Source organism: Rhinoderma darwinii, chromosome 3 (genome assembly GCF_050947455.1).
Source record: "Rhinoderma darwinii isolate aRhiDar2 chromosome 3, aRhiDar2.hap1, whole genome shotgun sequence".
Taxonomy (NCBI): Eukaryota; Metazoa; Chordata; class Amphibia; order Anura; family Rhinodermatidae; genus Rhinoderma; species Rhinoderma darwinii.
In genome coordinates this window covers 204,351,356-204,362,260 of record NC_134689.1, presented here as the reverse complement: position 1 = coordinate 204,362,260, position 10,905 = coordinate 204,351,356, and positions in this window count along the sequence as shown.

Genomic DNA, 10,905 nt, shown 5'->3' with positions numbered 1-10,905 from the left:
TTAGCGCCTTTTATGGTAATTTATTTTTACTTTGTGACGCAGGATCTTAACCCCGCCCACCTACGCCGCCTGTCCAGCCCTAAATGCCGAAATCTCGTTACAAATATCGCGCGTACCTGCTTCACCACCCTTCTCTGCTTCATTCATACAGAAATAGCTAACTGCGCATGCGCCGCGCGGGTACACACCCCCTTTCGTCGTCGTATTTAGTGTCTCAATGCGCAAGCGCAGGATTTATTGTGCAGTGGAGTGAGAGAAGCTGTCAATCAAAAACAAGGATGCGGAGTCAACTCTGAAACGCCGGAGGAATGAAAATCTGACTCTTTTCGAGTGAAGATTTGACTTTTTTGTACTCATTTGCATACAGCTCGGGACCACTGAAAAACGGAATACCAAAGGTACAGAGCTTACTTAGTACATATTTATAGGTTAGCTAACAATGATTTTTCACCCACTTTCACAAGGTATTGCTGGCTTGATACCGAAAATGCTGGTGACAGGTTCCCTTTGAGGCAGAAAGACCCACAAACAAGCAACAACTGAAGACCGCTGCAGTAAAGGCCTGGCAAAGCATCACAAAGGAGGAAACCCAGTTTTTGGTGTTGTCCATGGGTTCCAGGCTTCAGGCAGTCATTGCCTGCAAAGGATTTTCTACAAAGTATTAAAAAATATATTTTATTTATGGTAATGTTATTTTGTCCAATTACTTTAGAGCCCCTAAAATGAGGGGCTGTGTAGAAAAATAGTTGCAATGCCTAAGCTTTTCACAGGATATTTTTGTTCAATCCCCTGAATTAAACCTGAAAGTCTTCACTTCATATGCATCTCAGTTGTTTCATTTCAAATCCAATGTGGTGGCATGCAGAGCCCAAATAATCACTATTGTGTCACTGTCCAAATAATTCCGGACATAACTATATTTATATTGTTACAACGCCCTTACGGTATAAAATAATCATGACGGCACAATTTATGACAAAAGGTCAGGCATTGGGTTGTGATCCCCAATGTGGCCAACACAGAATACTCAAAGAAGTGGATATATATGCTTAAAGGGGTTATCCACTATCGGACAACTGATGACTTATCCACAGGATAGGTCATCAGTATATGATCGTTGTGGGTCCGATACTCAGCCGGGGGCATTATACTGTAAGGGGGGCAGCTATGGCGGGCACTATACTGTGAGGGGGCAGCTATGGGGAGCATTATACCATGAGGGCATTATACAGTTTTGGGGAAGCTATGGGGAGCATTATGCTATGGGGGCATTATACTGTGAGGGGGGCAGCTATGGGGAGCATTATACTATTGGGGCATTATACTGTGTGGGGGAAGCTATAGGGGGGCATTATATCGTGGAGGCAGCTATGGGGGTTTTATACTGTGGGGCATCCATGGGAACTGTTGGGCAAGGCGGCTGGGCATAGGCACAAGGAGGGGATGGTGGTGTTGGGGAGGGGTAGGGGGGCCCAAGATAAATTCTTGCACCATGACCCATGAGCCTTTAGCTACGCCCCTGCTGCTATTTGTTGTTGATTTGATCTCCCCACTGAATTCAATGGGGAAAACCCGCAACAAATAAGCATTTACGCAAATACAATTGACTTGCTGCAGAATAAAATTCTGCATCGCAATTCAAATTCTGAGTGTCTTTTTCCGCTCAGTATTTACGCAGAGTGTGGATGAGACTTGTTTTATCTCATCTACTTTGCTGCTTATGTATTATACTGCGGATTTTTCGCAATATAATACAGGTATTATAATACAGGTATACGCCGTATTTACGCATTGTGTGAACTGACTCTAACCCCCACCCCCCCCCTTCCCCCTGCCCCGCCAGTCCCTGGAAACATTTTCTTGCATCAAACTGGTCCTCAGTGCAAAAAAGGTTGGGGACCACTGATCTACACTACAGAACATCAATGTTTGCTGTTTTTGTACTAGAGAGCCCCCTGGGGGAATAATACCAGAAGTGTTCTGATTGAAAATTGTAAAACCAAATATAAAATAAAGAAAGGTCAAAACCTGTCCAAATGCCCTATATTTTTATTACTTTTTTCACCCTCACTGCTATTGTCTTTTCTTCAGACATTAAAAACACAGCGAAAAACGCGACTTTGAATAAAAAACGTCTGAAAATCAGGAGCTGTTTTCCCTTGAAAACAGCTCCGTATATTCAGACATTTTTTGTTAAGCGTGTGAACATACCATAACAATATCTGCAGGCCATTAATCCCAAAAGAGCTGCGATGTTCAGTCCCCTTGCACTGAGATGTCTATGAACAAGCGGTCCAGCAAGGTTCCTGCCAGAAAGAATTTATACAAGCACTCTGAGGAATTTCTAGTTGCCTAGTAGCTCCAGTGGTCCAGCAGTCCTCCATTGTGTTTATTTCACCAGCACCTTCTATATCGTAGCTTCATCTACCTCGAACTCCACGATTTGACAGGACCCTAAAGCTTGTAGAAGATTTATTAACCAGTGTACTATACTATGTAATTCTGATCGTATTAAATTGATCTATGTGATTTCGTTGCTCTTGGGAGAGGTTCTAGCATGGGAGTCACCACTATGGGAGCAAACGACTGATTATTTAATCCCTGACCTCCTACCCGTCTATATTTCTGTGAGTCTTTGAGGAACCTGGCCATAACTCGCCTGCTTTTTGTCATCTGAAACAAGGAGCCTCCATGATTGTTCGATATGCGATCAAATTTCCTACCCTGGCATCAGAACTGTCCTGAGGCTTCAGTGGCGGTGTTTTCATGAAGGATCATTGGGCCATATAAAGGACGAATTCGCAGGTAGGGATCCCTAACTACCAGTGTGGATCTTCGTTTCCTGAAAAGGTCTCAATAGAAGGAACACAACTTGCAGAACCTCAGTTCTGGATAAGCCCATGCAATTTGGTCGATGGCTCTATCACAAGTAGAGTAAACTCGCTGTTTGACACAGGGAATGTGTCTTTATAGTGGAAAAAAGGGACATATTTCAACAGTCCAGTTTGTCCTGTGAAACCAGAAAACGTCAAGGCCTAGTTGACAGTGGGGAGGTCACCTAATTCCTAACACTTAATTTCCCCAATGATAAATTGCTATTTCCTGTCACCTCAAGCTTCAAGACTCTTCAAGAATCCTGCCATACTTTCGTGGACTATGGTGCTGCGAAGAGTTTGTTTAAGTTTTCCCTCGTCAAAAAAACATCAGATCCTACCGCTCCAGGAACCTCTATGTCTTACCTCAGTGATTGGATCGCACAACCCACAAGATTACATCACCAAACGATTGATGTCCATATTCAAGTGGGAGATCTTCATATTGAAGAGATTTCCTTTCTGGTGCTGCATCGTTCCAGCAGTCTAGTGCTTTTGAGATTACCCTGGCTCAGACAAAACTCCCCATCTATTGATTGGACGTCCGGTCAGATCATCTGCTAGGGGTCCTTCACTTTCCAGCAGTGTCTTCAGGATTTGGTTTACACCCACTTACTCTAGCTCATGTCAATTTTTCCTCCGTCTGGGGTCCTACCTCAATATCAGGACTTTGTGGACCTCTTCTCCAAGCAAAAAGCAGAGACTCTTCCAGTGCAGGTCTTTTTGACTGTGCCATTCCACTTCTTGGAGGTCATGATATTTCCAGGGGTAGGGTGTATCCACTCCCCCTATCAGAGACTCAGGCGATGTCAGCTTACATGAAAGAAAATCTAGAGAGAGGGTTTATTTGGGAATCTTCTTCTTCTGCCAGAGCCGGATTCCACGTTGTTAAAAAGAAGGACGGATCTTTGAGGCCTTGTGCTGACTACCGTGGGCTGAATTATATTCCCGTGAATAATAAGTACACCGTGCACTTGATCTTAGAGTTGTTTGACCGCATTAAGGGAGCTCATTACTTATCCAAATTAGACTTTGGTGGGGCCTACAATCTAATCCAAATCAAAGAGGGTGACGAATGGAAGATTGCTTTCAACACTTAAGATGGGCAGAATGAATATCTATGAATGTTCTTCGGTCCCAACAATTTGTCAACAATATCTTCAAGGATGTTCTATTCCTGTAGGTTCTTGTTTACCTTGATGATCTTCTCATCTACTCCAAGGACCTGAAAACCCATTGACTGCATGATCGCTGAGTGCTGCTATGGGTTCGGGAGAATTCCCTGTATGCTTCCTTTCCTGCGCTACATCATTTGTTGTGGAGGACTTCGAATGGATCGGTTAAGGTCTTTGTGGTTCAGAACTGGCTTCAACATGTGAGACTCAAGGCTCTTCAGAGATTTCTTGAATTCACTGTCAATTCATCTGCAATTTCTTTTAAGTAGTTTTGCTTCTTACCACTCTGACCCAAAAAGGAACAAATACTCAAGATTGGCCAGCTTTCGCAATATAAGACTTTGACCATGAGAAGCTGGCTTCTCTTCTCCACTGGTTCTTCATCATCCAGATTCTAATAGGCCATTTTTCCTAGATGTTGAGACTTCTGTTATTGGAGTTGGGGCAGTTCTCTCCCAGCAATCTGGGTAAAGTAAATACACTCCATGCAGCTTCTTTTCCAATAAAAGTTCCCCTTCTGAAAATAATAATTCTATTGGAGACCGTGAGCTACTGGCAGTGAAACTTGTCTTGGAAGAATAGAGACATCACTTGGAATTTGCTACATTTCCTGTAACCATCTTCACCGACCACAAGAATCTTGAATACCTACAGTCTGCCTGTAGACTTGGTCAAGCACATTGGTCACTTTTCTTTTCATGTTTTGTATTTATTCTTATGTATCACCTGGCTTGAAGTGCGGACGCTCTCACTAGATTCTTTGTTTCATCCGACTCTTCTCTCCCTGAAGATCCAGTATAAATCACCAGTCTAAACTGTGTTATTGCTACAACCAATGTATACCCCTAGGACACATCCTAGAGGATGATCCCTAGTATCTCCTGACCTACGCCACAAGATGTTATTCTTTGGGCTTATTCCTTTCTCTTCTCAGGTCACCCGAAATACCTCCTCCACCTCCAAAGCTGCATATCGGGAACCAGATACAAAATCAAGTGGAGGGTCTACTTTAATTTCAGCGTTTAGATTTTTCTTTGCCGTATGAGTCTTACACTAGGGGGATTTCCAAAAAGTTTTCATTTTAGCTCAGTTTTACTCTTATCTTTAGGAGATGCTCCTCCCATTGATTTTCTGGTGACGGGTTTTGGGTCCATCTTCCAAATTAAGTATTGCTACCAGCAACCAGCACAATAATGAAAAAATTATAATTTTTTTTACCAGGGCAGACCCCCTTAACTACTCTCGGGCTATACCAACAAATTCCAGAACTACTCGAGACTTTTGCTCCTCCTTAACAAGTAAACTAGTGCTCCTACTAAGATCAGTTTGAGAGTGATTTAAGAAACAAATGACAAAGGAGCGCTTTTCAGGGCAAGGCTCTGCAGGGCTCTGTTGGGATACCAGCGGTATGTAGCAGCTTCCAGCGTGGTGTTTATAGAGCAGCGCCCCTGTTAGCAACCAGCAATGCTCTCAGCCCTACACATGGCAGGCAGCAAGACTCATGAGCAAGGATTTGTAGGATTTTGAGTCGGGAGGGGAGACGGAGCTAGCGCGGCACATGACTACGTCATGCCATCACATCCCCAAACGTCCAAATTTATGATATTCTTAATGACTGCGCATGCTCAAAGACAGTGCCACCAGACTACGCTGCCAGATAACAGTACAGGAAAAAGCATGGATATCTATTCTGTTGGATAGGGCATACACTTATAAATACACACTTCCTACAAGCAGAAACGCAGGACCAATATACTGAGACTCAAGTGCAAAAAGTAATAATTGTAGTAACATGATTTTTGCGATATTTTTTTCATAAACAATGCAGGTTTCTTTTTTTATCACTTTTATACACATCCTTTTTGCTATTTTAGCATTTCTGGGCTTAAAGTTTGAAAATAGTAAAAAAATATGATTTTTTACTTTTCAGCTATTTTTTTCTGGTAATAATATAGTTTTAGACAGCCTATACACAACCAGAGAAAGAGCACAAAAGCCCAAAAGTACCAAAAAGCCAATCCTTTTCCTAGGCGAAACGCGCCTCGAGGTTCTTGTGCTAACCCACATTACTGCCTGATACTGAGTCACCAAGTCTCAGGGTAAGTTTATCTTTGTCCTGCCTTAACGTGGCGTTCTTTTGCATACATCCCCCTGTGCCTGGTTTGCATTAATTTTTGGTATGTACACACTCTCAATTGCTATTGATAGCTTCATATAGCTGGTCCTGTATTATTGGCATCCATATTTCTTGTATTTTACATTTTCATATTTATATGTGGGCTTTACATAGATCCAGTAGTTTAGCAGTACGTGTGGGTGGTTGTACTGTATATCACTTGGCATGTTTCCATCTTGCCTTTACTGTATCCCTGTCCTTCCTACTTTTTAAACAATGTCATATATATTTTTATATACATATGTTTGATCTCTGTATAATAAAGATGTAATATTTTTGCTACTTTTGGGCTTTTGTGCTCTTTCCATGGTTGTGTATAGGCTGTCTACTTGTCTTTCAGAGGCCCCCTTTTTATGTTTTGTACTTGGAGGTATTTTGTAGGTTATAAATAATATTGTTTTACCCTAATATAGACCTTCTTGGTCCCTAAAAATTAGTTTCTTGATAACCACCTCTTGAAATTCCAGGAAAGTTCCCGCCTGGCCTGCACATCGACGTAGCACGTACGCGTTGTACCAGTACTTCTGGAAGCGAGGCCACACGCATCATACCAGGGCAACACTTTTCAGGAGAAGTTGCCCAAACTGGCAAGAAAGGAAAAAGTCAAAAGAGGTACAAAGTCTGCTATAAGAGGGGGATAAGGAGGGACACAATATACCAATGTGACACGTGTCCTGAAAAACTAAGGGTCCATATGAAAGAGTGCTTCAAAATGTATCATACATCCCTTGATTTTTAATCTTCCCCAGTTTTACTTATCCTGATGCACTCCGCACATCTTATCCCCCTCATCTTTCCCTTCTGAGCCCTGCCGTGTGCCCAGGCAGCTGATAACAGCCACATTGAGGGTATTGTCATACCCGTGAGAACCCACATTAGTTTATGGGGTGTATGTCTGCGGTAAAAATGCTCACTACACCTCTAGATGAATGCTTTAAAGGGTGTAGTTTTTAAAACGGGGTCACTTCTTGGAGGTTTCAACTGTACTGGTACCTCAGGGGCTTCTGCATACATGACTTCGCACCAGAAAATCCCCAGTAGGCCAAATGGTGGTCCTTTCCTTCTGAGCCCTCCCATGGGCCCAAATGTCAGTTTATTACCACAAATTGGGCATTGCCGCACTCAGGACAAATTGCGCAACAAAATGGGGTATTTTATTTCTTGCGAAAATAAGAAATTTTCAGCCAAAACTACATATTATTGGAAAAAATTAATTTTGTTTGAATTCCCAGCCCAATTCAAATAAGTTATGTGAAAAAACTATGGGGTCAAAATGGTCACAACACCAATAAATGAATTTTTTGAGGGGTGTAGTTTCCAAAATGGGGTCACTTCTGGTGGGTTTCCATTGCTTTGATTCCTCTGGGGCTTTGCAAATGCGACATGGCACCCGAAAACCAATCCAGCAAAATCTGGACTCCAAAGAACAAATAGCGCTCCTTTCCTTCTGAGCCCTCCCATGGGCCCAAACAGCAGTTTATCACCACAAATGGGGTATTGCTGCACTCAGGACAAATTGGGCAACAAAATGGAGTATTTTATTTCTTGTAAAAATAAGAAATTTTGAGCTAAAACTACATATTATTGGAAAAAATAATTTTGTTTTAATTCCCAGCCCAATTCAAATAAGTTCTGTGAAAAAACTATGGGGTCTAAAAGGTCACATTACCCATAAATGAATTCCTTGAGGGGTGTAGTTTCCAAAATGAGGTCACTTCTGGTGGGTTTCCATTGCTTTGATACCTCTGGGGCTCTGCAAATGCGACATGGCACCCGAAAACCAATCCAGCAAAATCTGCACTCCAAAGAACACACAGTGCTTCTTCCCTTCTGAGGCCTCCCATGGGCTCAAACGGCAGTTTATCGCCACAAATGGGGTATTGCTGCACTCAGGAGAAATTGGGCAACAAAATGGGGTATTTTGTTCCCTGTGAAAATAAGAAATTTTGATAAAAAATGACATCTTATTGGAAAAAAAAAAAAATAAATACATTTCACAGGCCAATTCAAATACGTGCTGTGTAAAAACTGTGGTGTCAAAATGGTAACAACAACCATAAATGAATTCCTTGAGGGGTGTAGTTTCCGAAATGGGGTCACTTTTGTGGGATTGCTACTGTTTTGGCACCTCAACACCTCTTCAAACCTGGCATGCTGCCTAAAATATATTCTAATAAAAAAGAGGCCTCAAAATGTACTAGGTCCTTCTTTGCTTCTGGGGCTTGTGTTTTAGTCCACAAGCACACTAGAGCCACATGTGGGACATTTCTAAAAACTGCAGAATCTGGACAATACATATTTCGTAGTGTTTCTCTGGTAAAACCTTCTGTGTTACAGAAAAAAATTGAATTCAATTGAAATTCAGCAAGAAAAATTAAATTTGCAAATTTCACCTCTACTTTGATTTCATTTCTGTGAAATGCCTGAAGGTTTAAATAAACTTTCTAAATGCTGTTTTGAATACTTTGAGGGGTCTAGTTTTCAAAATGGGGTGTTTTATGGTAGTTTCTAATACATAGGCCCCTCAAAGCCACTTCAGAACTGAACAGGTACCTTAAAAAAAAGGCTTTTGAAATTTTCTTAAAAATATGAGAAATTGCTGTTTATGTTCTAAGCCTTGTAACGTCCAAGAAAAATAAAAGACGCTGTCATTGAAGTCCTCGAATCCGAAGTAGTCCAACAACCGAACCTGTAATAAAACACAAACACACAAAAATAATTAGTAACACATAAAAAAGCAAAACAATTATTATTCTTACCTTTCCTGGGTCCGGCGCTGGAGCCGCAATGTCAGCGAGCTGGGCCCTGTATCTAATCCAATCATGTGTGATACTGTCTGCTGAGCTACTGTATCTAATCCTATCATGTGTGATACTGTCTGCTGAGCCAGTGTATCTAATCCAATCATGTGTGATACTGTCTGCTGAGCCAATGTATCTAATCCTATCATGTGTGATACTGTCTACTGAGCCACTGAATCTAATGCTGTCATGTGTGATACTGTCTGCTGAGCAACTGTATCTAATCCAATCATGCTGTATCCAATCCTATCATGTGTGATACTGTTTGCTGAGCTACTGTATCTAATCCCATCATGTGTGATACTGTCTGCTGGGCCCTATCTCTAATCCTATCATGTGTAATACTGACTGCTGAGCCACTGTATCTAATCCTATAATGTGTGATACTGTCTGGTGAGCTGTGTATCTAATCCCATCATGTGTGATACTGTCTGCTGAGCCGCTGTATCTAATCCTTTCATGTGTGATGCTGCCTGCTGGGCCTTATATCTAATCCTATCATGTGTGATACTGTCTGCTGAGCCACTGTATCTAATCCTATCATGTGTGATACTGTCTGCTGGGCCTTATATCTAATCCTATCATGTGTGATACTGTCTGCTGAGCCACTGTATCTAATCCTATCATGTGTGATACTGTCTGCTGAGCCAATGTATCTAATCCTATCCATAGTTTATAGGGTCGTAGTGCTATAGATATGCTGTCTCCTATACACACATTTTTTTTGGGAGCGGACACATATGTATTGAGGCTATTTCCCCTGACATTTTAAGTCCTTAGTGACACCCCGGCTGCTAGTGCTGCATTGTTGAGTCACTTAGGAGACCCAGCAATGCAACTGAAAGCTGCGGACCGTCCGCCATGAGAAGTTTGCGGGGTGGGGGTCCAATAAGAACTTTTGCATCGGGGCCAATGAGCCTTTAGCTACGTCCCTGGCCGTAGCCATGGCGTTGCGACCCTCTGTTCTGAGCAGAGCCCGGGATGATGTTGTAGTCCATGTGACCGCTGCAGCCTTTGATTGGCTGCAGCAGTCACATGAGATAAAACGTCATTACAGGAGGCCGGGCTGCGCTCAGAATAGAGGAACCATTCTATTTTTCTCAATTGGGCTTTTTGTGGCGGAATCGCAACGATTCCGCTGCAAAAGTCGCAACACATGGCTCATTGTTGCGGGTTTTACCTAATAACTGAACTCAATGGGGGAAACCCCTAACAGAAGAGCAGGGTTTCCGCAGCATAAATTGACATGCTGAGTATTACAATACATCACCGAAAGTCAATTCATGAACATTTTTCGACTGATTTTTTCCGCTGTGTGTGGATGAGATTTGTTTAAATCTCATCCACACTGCTGCTACTGTACTACACTGCGGATCTTCCGAAGTGAAATCCATTGCAGAAAATCTGCAGTGTATAATTAGGGTATGTTCACACAGGGTGGATACGCTGTGTAAAAGCACACTGTGAATTCTGGCCGAAAAACTGTACGTAAAAAAAAAGTTTCTTATATACCAGTAGCCACGGCGACGCGTTTCTCTGCCATCCTGCAACCTGGGATGACATTTCATCCCATGCGACCGCCATGTTCACATGGGATGAAACGTCATCCCAGGAGGCCAGCCTAGACGAAGAAGCACAGAATTCTGGTCAAGTATACAATCGACATTCTGTGGATTAAATAACAGCTGCAAAGGTCAATTTCTGAGTGTTTTTTTCGATTATCATTTATGCAGCGTGTGGATGAGATTTGTTCAAATCCCACTGTATTATGATGCAGATTTTCCTCAACAGCGTTTACACTAGGCGTGAATCTGGCCTTACAGGGAAGAACAGAGGAACTGACTTCCGGTCCACACAACAGACGCTGCGAGAATGGCGTC